General features: G+C 40.0%; 1 protein-coding gene across 1 annotated transcript in view; it reads left to right on the top strand.

Moving 5' to 3' along the window:
• Nucleotides 1-16,079, top strand: part of SCFD2 (sec1 family domain containing 2) — a 192,426-nt gene that overhangs the window by 10,886 nt on the left and 165,461 nt on the right. The gene's annotated exons all lie outside the window — the stretch shown is intronic.

The raw sequence follows: 16,079 nt of genomic DNA, 5'->3' as shown, positions 1-16,079 counted from the left end.
ATCTAATATAGAGTCTATTCTTTTGTTTTGACTCCTTTTGGTACTTCACACCTGCACTCTGCTCCCTCTTCCCTCTCCAACCCCCCCCCCCAAAAGATTTCACAGAAGACTTTCCACTCTTCCAACATATGGTCTTTATTTTCTGAGAGCCTCTAGATCCTTTGTCATCTTCCATCTCCCACACGTGCTGTAACAGGGTCCAGTTTCTAGGTTTCACATTGCATATCTCTCTTCTTCCTTAGGAGTTGGAGAGGAAACATTTCCTCATATAGGTGGACTCAATTGGAAGTTGCTGCTGGGGTGACTAATTGAAATAAATTTTTTTCTGGTTTTCTTCTCATTGGTTGCTTTCCAGCTGACCTCTGAAGTAGAAGTGAGATGTTCTTAAGGTCTGTCTACACAGCAAAATAGGAGGTCATTGCCCATGGTAGACATGCTGTGGTTGCTGTTGTTTGTGCTAGGTTTGAGTAGCTACCAGAAATAAAGAAAATTTCTGGCAGCATGGACTAGGGAAAAAAATGGGTACTTATTGCTCTAAGACTGTTGACCTGTTCTACTACTCCATTATTTTAACATCATTGACATTGAGGAAATTAAAGCTTGTGGTACTATGCCTTACCATGCTAGAATTATGACTTTGGTCTTCTCTATAATCACATTTTTAGGAATAGCTTGCAGAGTTTTGCTGTATTCTAAGGTGGCTCATAGAATATATACCAAGGTTTGTTTCCCTGTTTGCTAGCTAGTGGGAAGGTGCCTCTGTTAACAGTAGAGTTAGCCTTCATGTATTTTGCAAAGTCTCCCATGGACATGGGTGGTTAAAGAACAGCAGGATTTGGTTATGAGGTGTTTGGCTGCTAGTCTGGAAGTGCAGTTAAGTTGGATGACAGAAGCTGGTAGCTGGTACCAGGACAGTGGTGTCATTACCATGCCAGTCTGTAACAGCTTCCCCAAAATACCCTCCCTCTGCAAAGTCATCTTATAGAATCAGTTACACTGGGAATTTTAAAGAACAGATTAGGAAAATAGTGATTTAAATAGGATTGATCGTGCCTTGGAGAAGAGCAAAAGGACTAGGTGACCTCTCAAAATCTCTCCTGTGATCATTATGGACGGCTGAAGAAGTGTTGCATGGCTGAGAATAGTCTCCAAACTCCAAAGAATGTGGCTCTGTGATGTTCAGCCCTGTGTCTTTTACTTTTTCTCCAACAATGTAATGATTAGGAATAGTTTCTAAGTGAAAATAGGCATTTCCAAACAAGCTTATGGCAATTGCTGAGAAGTACTAGAAACCGTAACAGTGTCTGAAAGGGTGGGTTGAAGGTGGTAGCTTCCATTCTGGTCAACAGGACTGTGCTCTTAGTATTGGATTATAAAGATGAGTGTTAATTATCTTTGCTGGTGTAAAATGGTTGAAGTTCTTCTGAAGTACTGAAATGCATTTAAAGTTCCCACCAGTAAGTTTCTGTGTCAATTCCGTAAGAAATTCCCAATGATGCTCTCAGTTCTTCGTCAACATGGTTATTGCCCTTGGTAGCCGGCTCAGATGTGTTTCTTGTAATTGAAAACTTGAGTCTTGATTTATATTTGTAAATGATGCATGGCAAGGAGCGTTCCTCTGCTTGTAAATTTCCCGTTTACTCTGGTGAGTGAAAGTGCCAGCACCTTTCCCAGAGACAGGACCAGAAACTTCAGTTGCACCCAAGTTGGGGGGGCTCTTTTATGTGAAATTTTGTGATCAGACTGTGGCGTTTCACAGACTCACATATTCAGAATATTTTTCAAATGTTTTCATTATTTTCTCCCAAGTAATAGTTGAGCATGCTGTGGTGGGGAGAGAGAGACAGAGGTCTGCTCCTTCCACACAGCTTGCTATATTTAACTTTTCTTATGGAATGCCTCTCCAGCAGAAACATCTGGGCTCAGTTACAGAGTTAGCAAACAGAATTAATGAATAATTTATGGCTGGCGTGGTGAAATAAAGCAGGGTTCTTTTCTCAAATCTAAGGAAATAATGGGCTGCTTTAAAGATTTAGATGAAAATGTAAATGCCATGTGCTGCTTAAGTTACTGTACTTTGAAGGTGCTCTCTTTGTAAGGAAGGGAATTTCTTTAAAAAAAAAAAAAAAAAAAAAAAAAAATCTGTTCTAGAATTCTTAATTTTATTAGTAGCCTCAAAAATCTTTCGGAGTAATTGTTTGCCCTGCTGCAGTCACTGACATGTTGCTGCTTCAGTGTGAATGTCACTTAGGTTATGCTTTTTGAGAATCATGTCAACATTTTTTTTTTTTTCATTTTTATATACAGATGGGTGTATATATGAAAAAACTGAAACAATTTCTAGATGTAAAACTAAGGACAGCCGCTCTGGATCAGAACTGTTAGTTTCTGATTAAAAAATACAATAGCCACCTTGTCCCTTCCAAACAAATGATGCATAACGCAAGTGGAAATTGTAATGAAAGCATAATGGCAGGGGTAATTTAAAAAAATTATATTGATTGCAGCCCTTCTTGCTGGTCTTTGTATTTTGATAACCCACACAGTGTATTTGGAGGAATTTTTAACAATTTCAACTTCTGATTGTAAGCATACATGCAGTGCCTTCTAGGAGTTGTCTGAGGGGATGAACATCAAGCTCTCTGTGTTTGTGAGCCAGCTATCTTGTCCATTTAATAGCATTTTGGCCACTTTGTTTGTCAAAGCACCAATCGTGTGCTTTTAAGATTGGTATTTTAGGACGTGGAAGCATCCTGCTGTCAGTAATGAGTTTATCCTGATGGAGGTTTGTCTTGTGCTGTTTCCCACCTCTTGCAAGCTGGGAGCTGAAGTGTGTGGGGGCCCCGTGGCTCCCTGAAGCCCAAAGTCAGGGTTCAGGTGCCTGTGTCCTGGCCACAGGTCTGGGAGTGTAAACATGAAGTAAAGAGCTATGGGATACTGAATTGTGGGCAACTGAAGAAACATGTATGTTTGCTCTTTTTTTTTATCTGCTCTTTTATTACCCAGGAACACTTTTGATGTGCTCTCATGTTTTGCTGAATAAACGGAATACTTAATTTGTTTATGCACTTTTTAAGAACTCGCTGAATAGAGGTTTCTTCTGTGTTTTTCCACTCTTGCTTCCTTTTCTCCAGTCTTCGGGGTCTTTTGCAAGCTTCTTGGAATTCAATGTGGTGTTAAAAAATCTCAGGAAAGACCAGATTTTAATTTAAAATATTATATGTTTTTAATGCAATATTAAAAAAAAAAAAGCCATTGGGTTCTTATAGCAGGCATTTTTCCATAAAGATGCAGAACTGTAACATAACACGCTTCACGTTTGAGCTGCTATGCCTAAAGCAATTCCATGAGCAATATAGCTGAGGTGTCTGGGTCCTTCTGACAAAGCAAATGGAGCTCCTAAATCATCTGAATTTGCGTTGGGGTGGGGGAAATAAGAAGTTGAGAATGAGGTGATCTTGTTGATGGGTGTGAGGCAGAAAACACCGATATGCGGGCCAGATGTTTGGAACGTGGCACTCGCCAAATCTGTGCGTAGGTCTCCATATGAGAGGTGGAAGGAGAGGTGTGCTGGGGTGTGGAGAAAGGGAGTTGGTTAAAAATTAGAACATTCCTGGAGTTGTAATAGTAAAATTTCAATGTCTCATGTTAAAGACAGTTGAAAATGCACGCTTCTTCCAATCTTCCTTAGTTCTCAGGTTATTAATTTCTATTTCTGACTGATCAGTGCTTTTGTGTACAAGTGTCAGAACAGTTACAGTTTGGATAGAGAAGCAAGCCCCACTCCAGCTGCACCTTTGCTCTTGCACGTGATGTGATGGTGCAGTGCTCTCCTGGTCCTGGTGGGACTTGGACAACCCTGAGCGTGGAGGAAGGCCATGAGGTGAGGTGTATCCCTGCCCCGGCTTGGAGTGTGATCTTGGACAGGTCACTTCATTTCTTTCTACTCCTGTTCCCTCTCCTAGTCCTTGTCCAAAGAACTTGTGTTTTAAACCAATAAAACAGGGAAGTTCTCAGGATACAAGTTTGCAGCCCACATGGCAGAAAATTTGAGGGGTTCTGGTCTTTGGGAGGGTATAAATAACGTTATAAATGATTAGGTGGGGAGTTAAGGTGTCAGGACAAGCAAAGGCAGGATCTCCGTGTGTTCTTTCTTCGGTCTTTACCGCTCTGACACGCAGTGCTTCGTTGCACTGGGGAGAGGGGACTGTTTTGAGTTGTACCCTCCCTGTCCTCTTTCCTGTGAGCTGATGGAACAGCAGTTCCAATGATCTCAGTAACAGAAGCCACTGCAATATTCTTTAAACAACCAGGTGTGTGATGTGAATTTCAAGTGAAAGATTGTTTGTGCTGGTGTGGCAAAGAAAAGAGCAGCAAAAATTAAAACTGGAAAGGAGATTAAAGTCTCCTTTTAAGTTCGGTGATAGACTTTTTTGAATGGTTGACTCTGTTTTCTTGATTTTTATAGTTTTTTTAATTTCATTTTTGTAGCTGAGGAACAAGCATCTGAAGGATATTAGAGTGATGTTTTTCTTATCACTGAATTAATTACAAACTAAGCTTTCGGAGGATGGGTCTTAGATCTTCGTGGTATTTTCAATTTTATTTTTTGAATATTTCCTTTATGCCGGCTGTAGATATTAATTTTAAAAAACCCAACCTTTTTTGCATGCAAACCCCAACCTTTTTTGCATGCATGACTCTATAAAAGCTTGTAATAAGAAGGTAATTTGGCACAGTGTTATTCTTGAATGAGCTGGGAATTTATGGCATAAATTAGAGTAGTTTTCCTTTCTGGAATGTTAATATTAAAGAGGAAACGTTAATACTACAGTAAGAAAATCCAGATGACACTACTATATTGCTTCATATCCACTGAGAGTCTTGCGGAGGAGGAAGGGTAAACCAAAACAAGGGATGGTAAGGCTCTTTTGGATGAGGAGAGGGAGAACCCCATGCTGTAAACTGCTTTTGGGCCTGCTCTGGTGTATTGTCGGTGGTTAAGCAGCAGTGGGGGGCTGCTGGGGCTCCCTGCCTGTCCCTGCTTCTGGGGTGCTCCTCCAGCTTTTCCACTGCTGGACGCTTCCCTCTGCTGGGAGCTGCTGGCTCCTGCTGTCCCAGGACTCTGCTGCGATTCCCTGCAGAGCTCTGCTCTTTGGGATTGCTTTAAACTGAAACTTAACCCCCTCCAAGACAAAAAAAAAAAAAAAAAAAACACCACCCGTGGAATCATAAGGGTGAGAGGGGAAAGAGGAAGGAAGATTCTCAAACTTCAGTCACTGTTTTGTTTTAATTTGGCTATTTCACCACAGCTATGTTCTGTTGCAGTAAAACAAAATACTCACAGGGAAAAAAAAAAAAGCTAAAATCATTTACTTCTAAAAATTACTAATAGATTCTAGATATAACTCCAAGCACACATACCGCTCCCCCCCCCAAAAAAAAAAAAAAAAAAAAAAAAAAGCCACCACCCGTGTACAGCCTTTTCCTATCTGCCTTTCTGGACAAGGTGAGCAGACTTTTATGGAGAAAAAGAGGTCTTAGCTGCAGGATTTATGAAAAGCAGACATCACATGGCATTAAAAAAAAAAAAAAACCTGAAATTTTCCTTCACCAATGACAGGAGAAATTACAGCCCAGCCCTGTGCTGCTGGATTCATGCTGTGCTGCTGAGATCCGTTTTCAGGGAGATGAACTGGGCTTTACAGGGTTTTTCTATTAATTCCTCTTGCCTTTTCAGCAATCCAGCCACGAGACGCTTCACTGAGTGGTGGATTGGGCAGTAGGGATGTCCAAAACACAGCATCCCTCATCTCTGCCACGTCCCTGGACCGGCATCTTCTGCTCACCGCTTTATTTTACTCATACGGGCTGAGAGCACAGTCCTGAATTGAGGCCTATTCAGAGTTTCCTTATTGTTTGAAATTTCTCAAGGCATCTTCTTGTTGGGAATAACAGCTCCAGCTGCATCAGCTTCTGGGGTTTGTCAGTCAAGACAAGCTTTCCAGGAGGCGCTTTCTGCTCAGTTTCAAACCAGCCTGAATCAAATGAACGTAATTGACTGTTGCCACAGGATAAGATGAACAAGCTGATAAGATTTATTATATCTTACAATAAATGTGTATATTTGCCCAGATCCTTTCATCATGGGACCTCCTTGAAATGGAAAAAAGGAAGGGATGATGGGGGGTGTGTGTTGAGGGTGGAAAATTCTGGGAAGAGGGCAAGACCTCCAGCTCGCCTGTGCTGGGGAACGTACAGCATTCCTAGAAGACCTTGCTGGGGCTCTGTAAAACCCCAGTTTGCTGCAGTAGTGGGTTTATTGAAGTAACCACTGGAGGAATTGCATGAGGCTTCTTCATTTGACCAGATTCCTGCATAAGAAGTGGCATGTTTTTGTCAATTGCCTGTTACGAGAGGCCTCAGAAGCCTTAGAAGTTGTCTTCTAGATAAGAGGAAGCTTGAAGCTTATTTTCCTTGAGATAAAGAATGAATTGGGCTGACAAGCTCTCGGCATCAGCTGGGCGGTTCTTCCTTATCTTTGCCGCTTAGCCCACAAAAAGGACTTCTGGGGGCTGTGGGAAGCTGGACGGCTCCAAACTCCATTCCTTGTGCTTTGAGGACCTCTAACTGCACAGTTTGTCTGTGCTACCCAGGCTTAATAATGAAGGTGTTCAGCCAGAATTCAGGTCTTTTCCTGGCCCCTCTGACACTCACATAGCCATCTTCAGAGTGCAAGAATCAGGAGATTTGAGGTGTCATTGTCTGTAGAATCTGATGGCTGAAAAATGGCAAAATCCAGAATGCCTCTTGCTTTTTGAAGACATATTTTTGTTTTTTCTGGAGAAGGACTCCCTATATTTATGTTATTGTCAATATAATCTCTATTTGAGTACTGTCACTAAGTCCCAAGTTTCTGACTTTTTCCTTTGCCCATGGAAAGACACAATAAAGTTGAGTGTTACCCAGACGTGTCCAGCCATCAACAGGTCTCTGAGTACTTGTATCTTCAGCTGGTTAGCACAGCAAGGTAACTTAATGACTGTAAAGAAATTCAGTGAGTACAATCCCTTAGCTAGTTTATCTTCTGACTGTTTCCTTAGCATTCCTATTAGCATTACCCTCTGTTCTGCAGATACATGCCTTGCAAGATGTAAAGAAGGACAAATCTCTTTCAGATTGACTGTCAGAAAGAGTAACTACTGAGGTCTGCAGTCAGGACAGAATGGGAAGATCTTTATGCTGCTTAGGGGTGGTGGGTTTTTGGCAGTCTGCAGCATTTCTTTTAAAACTGACATCCCTTTCTTGTTATCCTAATGCTCTTGTTTGTGAATTTTGTGAGTTTCTTTTTTCCCCTGTGTAAGTTTGCAAACTGCTTTTCTCTTGGTGTGGCCACCGTGCATGTTCCTGCAGATGTATTTGGAGTCCAACAGCAGCATGAAGACTGTGTCTGTTTAAGTAGACTTTATGAATCTCCAAAGCAAGCTCCAATCTTTCTCATGTTATAGTATGATCTTCCAGTAACTGTTGCCTTGGCTGACGTTGTGAGATTTTTCTAAAACTAGCTCTCACTCTGCTTGGCCAACTGCCTTCAAGTTTGCCTCCTGAACGACCTCAACAACGAGGTTTTAAAACGCAGTGATATGCACTGGCCTTATTACATACTGCAGAATTGCTCGTTTGCTGTTCAGCCGTCATGCCAGAACAGAGAGTAACTGAATGACCTGGAGGGGTGTTTTAGTTTATCATTCTCATACTATAAAGTAAGCCTGATGTATCTAACAATGAAAAAAAAAAAAAAAAAGTGCCATAATAGACTGATGAGAAGAACAAATGGCAGCTGTTCGTTCGGATTACGAATTGGTGTTTGGGAAGGAAATAGTATTATCTGTTGGCAACAGGTTTGGTTGCAAGTTTTGACTATGTGATTAGGATTCTTTCATGATTCCAAACTTAATATGAAACAGAAATCAAAGCTTACACAGACTGAAATTTATGTGAAGTGAGCTATTTACCTGGCAGAGCTTAAAGATGCTTTTACTCTGGATAGTAGAATGAGTCTGTGCACGGAGAAGTACTTCATTCGTTTGTTGTTTTTTTTTTTTTTAGAGAAATGCTTACATAACCATTGATTTTATTTTCTTATAACTGATCCAAAAATCCAGCCTCCTCTTCTGTTATTTAGCATGGCTAAGTAATATTTAGCATGGTTTCTGTTATTTAGATGGCAGATCTTTGGATTCTAATTCATATCGCCTAGATCCAGTGCTCACCTCTCTTTGTGCATCTTGTTTTCCTGAAGATGCTGAAATGGGTTTTGCTACTTTATAGCTGCTCAAAGGTCATTGTGAAAATTAACCAAATCAAGCCAGTTTCTGTGTCTGATGCGTTGCAGCCCAGATGCGGTCCTTCTGCAGGCTCTGGATGACTGTGCTACACCAAGTACCACTTAATTTCCATAAATTGTGAATGTGTTTTCTAAAATCATCTTCAGCTGGGAAAGATTCCCATTCGCAGTGGGAGAGAAAAAAGTTTTATGACCTTACCTAAATCTCTCCATGACTCTACTACTTCTTTAAATAAGCGACCAGAAAACAGAAATCCATATTGAACCATTTTCAGTTACTGGAAACAGCCGCATAACATGCGCTGAATGTGAGTGCTTCACGTGGACATTTGAGCTCCAGTTACTCCTTAGGAAAAGGAAATTAATCTCGACAGAAAAAGCTGCAGTTCTTATTAATGACAGGGGAATATGTCATGGCTTCAAACACTCTTTGCACAGGTTGGAAAAATACCATCCATGGTACGCTTGGCTTGATGTTAAGGAGGGAATGTGGAGGAGGAGTGGAATTAGACAGCACCCAACACACTTCTTATACAAGCCCTTTTTAGGAGGAGGACACAGTGTTAATATTGAATGACTACAAAAAGCTACCAAAAATCCAGAGATTTTGGATTAGGACAAAATTCTGCTCTCCTTACTCATCCCATGATAGGCAGAAGTGTATCAGGGAGGGGTTGTGAGAAGATATCCAGAACACAGGGTAAATATATACAATATAGACAGAAGTCCTTATCTAGTTCTCTATGACGGATTGACTAGAGTATGGAAATAATTGTAAAAATGAAAGCCTGAGGCTTTCGTTCTTTCTGAATAGCTGTCACTTCGGTTTTGAAGGCTAGAATTGGCCATATTAGGGTTGCATGAGATCTGAGGAAGCTGGAGCTCTAGGTTTGCATCGAAACTATGATGAGTATGCTACTTTGAAGTAAGAGAGGGAGAATAAGGAAGATATGCAGGGCTGAGCCCTCAAGTTGATCTAAGCTTTCACCAGCATGCTGGCAGAGGTTCTGGCCCTGCATGTTCAAACACCACATCGTTAAGATGTAAGATCTGCTTCAGATTATTTTTTTACTATTTATTTTGGGTCTCCACGTCTCTACTTGAATACTTGTTCTCAACTCATAAAGAGTATCTTTGACTGTTTTAACTAGTCTGTGCCATAAGAGTTCATGAGCAATGATTTTTGTGGTAACTGAGTCACTTATGGAAAGGATTGTCTTTCCTTCTCTGATGAAGACATATTCCTGTACATTAAGCTCTCAAAATGGCCTAGTCAAGAGGTTGCATTGGTTACTCAAGGCTTTAGGCCAGCAAATGAGGGAGGGAGGTCAAAGGAGACTACCAAAAAGTGGCCTTGTAAATCAAAAACATCGAGGAGAGGGAATTCCTGGCATTCCATGGTATCTGGGTTTATTTTCTTACATTTCTCTAATAAGAAAAACACACTTCAGATGTGTTCTTGGTAAATGTTTTCACTTGTCTCATCTATCTCTGCTGCCAAATGTGACCCAAAATATATTGGTTTTACATGCCTTGAGGACATCTATTGGATAACTAACCACTGCATCTGTAAAAGTGGACTTGGCACTCCAATGCAATCCCTGAATGTAGATTCAATTGTCAGCACCTCATTACTAACTGTTCTTTCATTGGAATCATTTTTATTAAAATAACCTTATGCAATAGCTTTAAAACACAGAACAGAATGCTCTAAAGTAACCTATTATGTTACATGTAGTATTCCCAAGTAATACATATGTTGTAAGGATCAGACTTTATTTTTAGCGTAATTCATTTGCTTTGTCCAAAAACTAAATTAAAATCCCTGACAAGTAACTCTTTAATATACACATTTTTAAAGAGCTGCTTGGCAAGAATCGTGATATACCTTGTAGTGTACAAAATCCTACTCAGAAGCTTTCAATTAACTTGATTCATACGGTGACTCGGTCTGGCGTTCTGCGTAAGCTGTCCTGCTGCTTGTAGGAATGAAACCTTTTACACAACCATTTCGCTGGACTAAAAAGCAGCCAGCTGAAACTCAGACAGGACTAAACGACAGTTATGAATATTAGAAAGTTTTAAGAATTTGTTTGCATGCACTTTTTTCTTTTTCCCTTTGCCCCTGCAGAGTTTGCCCACTGTTAGAGGAGCAAGAGTGACTTGTGGGGTAATACTGAAATGACGAGGTGACCAAGAAGGCTGTGGCATATCTGGGAAGCCTTTCAGCATCAAGCCTTCCCTTTACCTTGTGAAATACTGTATATCTGCATCTGCTAATTAGAAAACAGGGTGGGTAAGGTTGCAATAAGCAATTCCACTTCCAAGAGGAAGAATTTAACTTTTCAGTGATTTTACAGTGAATTTTTCTTTGGTTTGTCTTGAAGGAAGCAAACTGACTTCAGCGTTCATCTGGATGGTCAGTTGTTTTGTTTTTGGCAGTCCTTGGCTGTTTATTTGGATCAGCCTGCCTTTAATTGTTGCTCTGGGGTCTAATGATCAGGTGCCGCTTCTGCTTTTGAATAGCAGTGGACATCTGGAATAACCTCTTTTTTCTTTTTTTTTTTTCTTTTTTTAAAAAAAACCCTCTACTTGCCAATGACTTCACAAGCTATTACAGGCTATGCGTCTTACCCTTACCCTTCTTACCCTTCTGCAGGAGTCCCTTTGAGAAATCTTTGAAGACTTCCAAAGAATATATCACTTGGGGGGGGAGCAGAAGAAGAAGAGGAAGGAGCACTCCTAGACCTGGTCTCATGCTGTGTCAATGCAAAGGAGCTTAGTCCTGAATACCTGGGAAGAAGTGACAACACTAAACTATTTGGAACTGAAACTTGGTTTTGCAAGTCCAAGGATGATGCATAGCTGTCCATGGAGTGCTCCTGTGCCACCATAGTTGTTCAAGAGCTCTTTTAGTACTACTGTTTGAATAATTTTTAGGGTAGTTTTATGTTCTGTGGCCTGTAATAAAGGCTGTTCTGCAGAGATGGCTGGTGTGAAGCTATTGCAGAAGGGAGGGAACCCTGCCAGCTGGTTAATGGATTAAAATTATAACAGTATGTATTATGTATTGTTAAATAACATTATGGAAAAAAGGAACAGATAGGGGTTAGAAGAAGGATAGAGTTAAAATGTCCTGAGGTGTGCTGACCACATCTTAGAGCTGGGACTCTTTGCCCAGTTGACAGTTAATCTGCTTTTCTCTTTGCACAGAACATGTTCAAAATCATCTCTGCGTACAAGACGGAGCTTAGTGGGATTTAATACTTCAAGGATTAGTAAGACCCTAAACATCAGTCAGCCTCTGTCAAAACCAGCCCTACCTTCCTGAGATGCATCTTGCTCATCTCTCTCTCTCTGTAATCTGCCAGCTCTCTCTGCATAGGGTGTTAGCAGAACGGGTTAAAATGATCTAACCTTGTGGGTTTGATCGTACAGTAAGTACCCTTGCTGTAGATCAAAAAGAAGAATCCTTAAAAAAGATTAATAAAATCCCTGTTTTATTGGTACACTCGACTTTCAGTAAAGTTTTTGAGATAATCCAAGTTATGAAAGAGACACACTGAAATTCATATATTTTAAGACAACCAGAGGCATTCGGTTCCAGGATAATAATCTTGCAAGATTATAGACTTCAGAGGTTCTTGAAGTTGATAAGTAACTGTCATAAAAGGACTTCAGGCGAAGATGATGATCTGTTTCTTGTTGGTCCAATTGCCAGGCATGGCTTCTGTTTCGGGGCTGTTTGCATGACTAATGCTTCCCTTTTACTCAGGCTTCAGCCCAGTGAGCAGCACCAGCTCTGCAGGGGTTCCTTCTTCTACACCCCTTACTTTCTCCAACTGCTGTTGTTTCCTTGAGACTTGCCTTCCAGTATGTTTTTTTGTCAGAAAGCTAATGCTGCAGTTTGCACAGTAGTCACATAATGGTGTGAAACATCACTGGCAGCCTGTTTTGTAGAATGTGCACAGAGCTGGCTTCAGAAATGTACTTAGGGAGAGCCTGGTCCTCTGCCAGCCTTTTCACATTTGTGCTGTTCCAGTAGTTCAGCAGGAGCAGCCTTGTTTATAGGAGCTCTCTTCCCGACAAAACATTTGATAGCTGCTGAAGAAATAATCTTGTGGCAGTATCACCCAATGAAATTGGAAAGTTGAGTCTGTTTGCTTACATGACTTCCAGTATGTGTGCATTACTCTCTTATCATAGAATTTCAAGTTGGAAGGGACCTCAAGGGTCATCTGATCCAACCTTTCTTGGCAAAAGCACGGTGTAGACAAGATGGCCCATATTCCTGTCCAGCTGAATCTTAAAAGTGTCCAATGCTGGGGAATCCACTGCTTCACTGGGGAGATTATTGCAATTGCAGATTGTTCTTTGTGAAAAATTTCCTTCTTGTGTCCACTGGGAATCTCCCCAGGAGTAACTTGTACCCATCACCCCTTGACTTTTCCATGTGACTCCTTGTAAAAAGAGAGTCTCCATCTTCTTTGTAGCCACCCTTTAAATACTGGAACATGGCAATAAGGTCTCCCTTAAGGCTTCTTTTCTTGAGGCTGAGCATATTTATATTTAAATTAAAATTTTCCAAAGTGAATGGGAGCATTGGTGTTCTGGTCAGTAACTCAATTCAGAGTTTTAATAATTTTGTAATTTGCAGACAACAAGGTGTTATGGAATTAAGTACTAGTTCTCCTTTTCACAGGGTGGTTTGGACTACTGGAACATGGCAATAAGGTCTCCCTTAAGGCTTCTTTTCTTGAGGCTGAGCATATTTATATTTAAATTAAAATTTTCCAAAGTGAATGGGAGCATTGGTGTTCTGGTCAGTAACTCAATTCAGAGTTTTAATAATTTTGTAATTTGCAGACAACAAGGTGTTATGGAATTAAGTACTAGTTCTCCTTTTCACAGGGTGGTTTGGACAAGATGAAGAATCCTGATCTAAGTAGTTTCTCACTGCAATGTCAGCCTTTTCTGCTTGCTCAGTTTATTTTACAGATTTTGATGTATTGCACTTGGATGTCATAGCACATGTAGGGGATAAGGATTTATATCTATTTTCCCCCCTGATGTCACAAATAGATCTGGTTTATTTGCAAACACAGCTTTTTTTTTAGCGTTGGCATGGGTCATCTGCAGAAGGATAACTGTGAGAGGTAAGTTAGTCCAAGAGTTGCAGAGATTTTGTGTGATGTTTGATCCACAAGCAGCCCCCTCTTGGTCTTGAGGCCCACTGTATTTGTAAGGCTTTCATCTGTTTTCAGGGCTGCTGGTCACAAGCTTAGACATGTAATATAACACATCACTGCTGGAGGTTTACAACAACAGTCAATGTGGACTTAGGTTAGGGGGTTTATATTGATTGTGGCAGTGGTAAGACGTTTATACAATATTGTAATTTTAGGGGTATATTTTTATTCCACCTATGGAATGTTCAATGAATATTTTTCTACTTGCTTTGTTCTGATTACATAGCATTTTCTAGAAAGCCACAGTTGGTAAATTTAAAAATTACTCTATAAAAGAATTAATAGTCATTCTGTAAATTTTGCAAATTGAAAAATGTGGCTCAATATGGAGTTTATCTTCTTATCTCAGCTATTACTTAGAAAGAAGAAAAGAAAGCATAGTGTAAGGAAACTGCCTTAATGTTTCACAGCATATAATCCAGTTGAATATGCCATATTATATTGCTTCCTTATGTTTCACCTTTGGTTGACCTTGAAGTTTACAGGTTCAAGTGGATATTAATGATCTTGGGAACAGCTAAAATAAACAGAACACAAAGGTGATGAGAACCCATAGCTCCCCAAACTATTTATTAGACTGTGCAGTTTAGTTTTTAGCACAGGAAAATGTTATATTGGCTGTCTATAATCAGATGAAATACTGCAGAAATGCTGTCTAAATGATTATTCAATGTGACCAGATCAGTTCAAATAATATATATAGTAAATTTTATTGCAGAAAGAAGCTCTGAATGTTTTCTAAGAAGTTTTTCACTAAGCAACCATTCTAATATTAAGCTAGTACAGAAATTCTGTATTACTAGTCTCTGCACATGGAATAGAGTAAGAGGATTTATAAATTAATTTTCTTTTCAGATACAGTGTGTGTGTGTGCATGAGTTTGTGCTGACTTTTGTTCTGGTAAAATACGGTCCACAGATTACTTTTCTGCTATCTTGAATTATTTTGCTATTTTGGTTTAATGCGCACTGGTGTCATTGGTTTACACTATTCCTCTTTGATACTGGGAGCGGCAGTGAGTGGAGTTGCATTGCTTTTTAAAAACATCATTCCGTGGGCAGCTGCGTTGTCTCACGCATGTGGTCATTAGCACATGGGACAGTTGTTCTGGGTCCTGAAGGATATGTTCAACGTTTTGGCTTTCTGAAGCCAAAAAAACTTCTTCTTGTATGTGTATCGTAGCGTGCAGATATATATAAAAATACGTCTGTATTTAGATCAACATGAAGCAGGACTGTGGTTAAGATGCTTGTCCTTACAAGTTTACATGATGCTTGGCTTGAGGAAATGTTTGATAAAACTTAAGACGGTGGGTTTGGCAAGTGACGAACCTGCTTCAGATGGTGGTTGACCACAGTCATTAGGCTTGTGTACATACTCTATTTTGTAAGTACGGCCATCTGTAAAGTAGATCTATGAATGAGCCAGAAAAGTAAAGTTCCTCTTTTATTAAAAAAAAATAAAAAAATAGGAAAAGAAAAACCCAGGGCAGAACATAGAATGCTGTGTTACCGTTCACTTTTGTTGGGAGGAGTTTTTCCCCTCTTTATAATTAATTCCTGATGGGAGGTGATTTCTTGCCAATCTTTTAATAATTAATTCTTAAATTTTATTGTAATTCGGTTCACCTGTGGGACCAAAAATATGTCAAATTTTAAGAGTCTGATTTACTGTCCATCATCTGTGAAGGCGGGGAAAGGAGTTCAGCCCCAAGCAAAGAGCTAGAGGTGACCAGAGCGGTTGTGGGGCAGGTTGGGGTTGCTGTGTTGGTTGTGTTTATAAGAACCTCCTGAATTGTTTGTTTTTAAGTTCTCCCATGCTCCACTGATAACAGGGAGCATTTTTCTTCCTGGTTTGGCGTATAGTGGTCATGGTTTTATTGGAACACAATAGTTTATACGAAACATAGTGGTTTTGCAACTTAAAATAACGATGTTGTTTTAAAAGCTGTTTTGAGATAATTCTTTCACAATTCATGTCTGTCTGAAATGAGCTTGTGATTTTGTGTATTCTTAGCATTTTTTAGACTTTTGCTGTTATGTCTGTGAAAATCCTGTCTTATGCTTCTTTGCGTGCTTCTATGTAAGATGAACCAAAACTTATTCTCTCGTGCTGCTCAGTAATAAATTCAAAGAATATTTTCCTTTTCCTGTTGGTCTTAGTCATTGGTTGTGTTTGGTGAATCTTATTTTCTCTTCTCCTAATGGTAATTAACAGCCTGTTTTACCATCCTGCACCGGAAAATGACTGCAAAATTAAAGTTAACTCGACTGGGTGTACAGCATTGCCCTGAAGTGTTGGTATCTGTAGGTGGGCCTTTGTGAAGCTAAATAGAATAGCTTGAATATAATAACTTACATATAATAACTGCCCCTCCTCTGACTGCTATGTTCTAACCATCTTTCTCCTGGTGAGCTAGACAATGTGCTCTTCCTTTGTGAGACGGAGCTTTTAAAAAGTGTAACCCCTGTTTGTTTTACATC

Source organism: Calidris pugnax, unplaced genomic scaffold, assembly GCF_001431845.1.
Source record: "Calidris pugnax isolate Ruff unplaced genomic scaffold, ASM143184v1 scaffold58, whole genome shotgun sequence".
Classification (NCBI taxonomy): domain Eukaryota; kingdom Metazoa; phylum Chordata; class Aves; order Charadriiformes; family Scolopacidae; genus Calidris; species Calidris pugnax.
The sequence above is the reverse complement of the archived record's forward strand: the minus strand, read 5'-3'. Positions and strand labels throughout refer to the sequence as shown.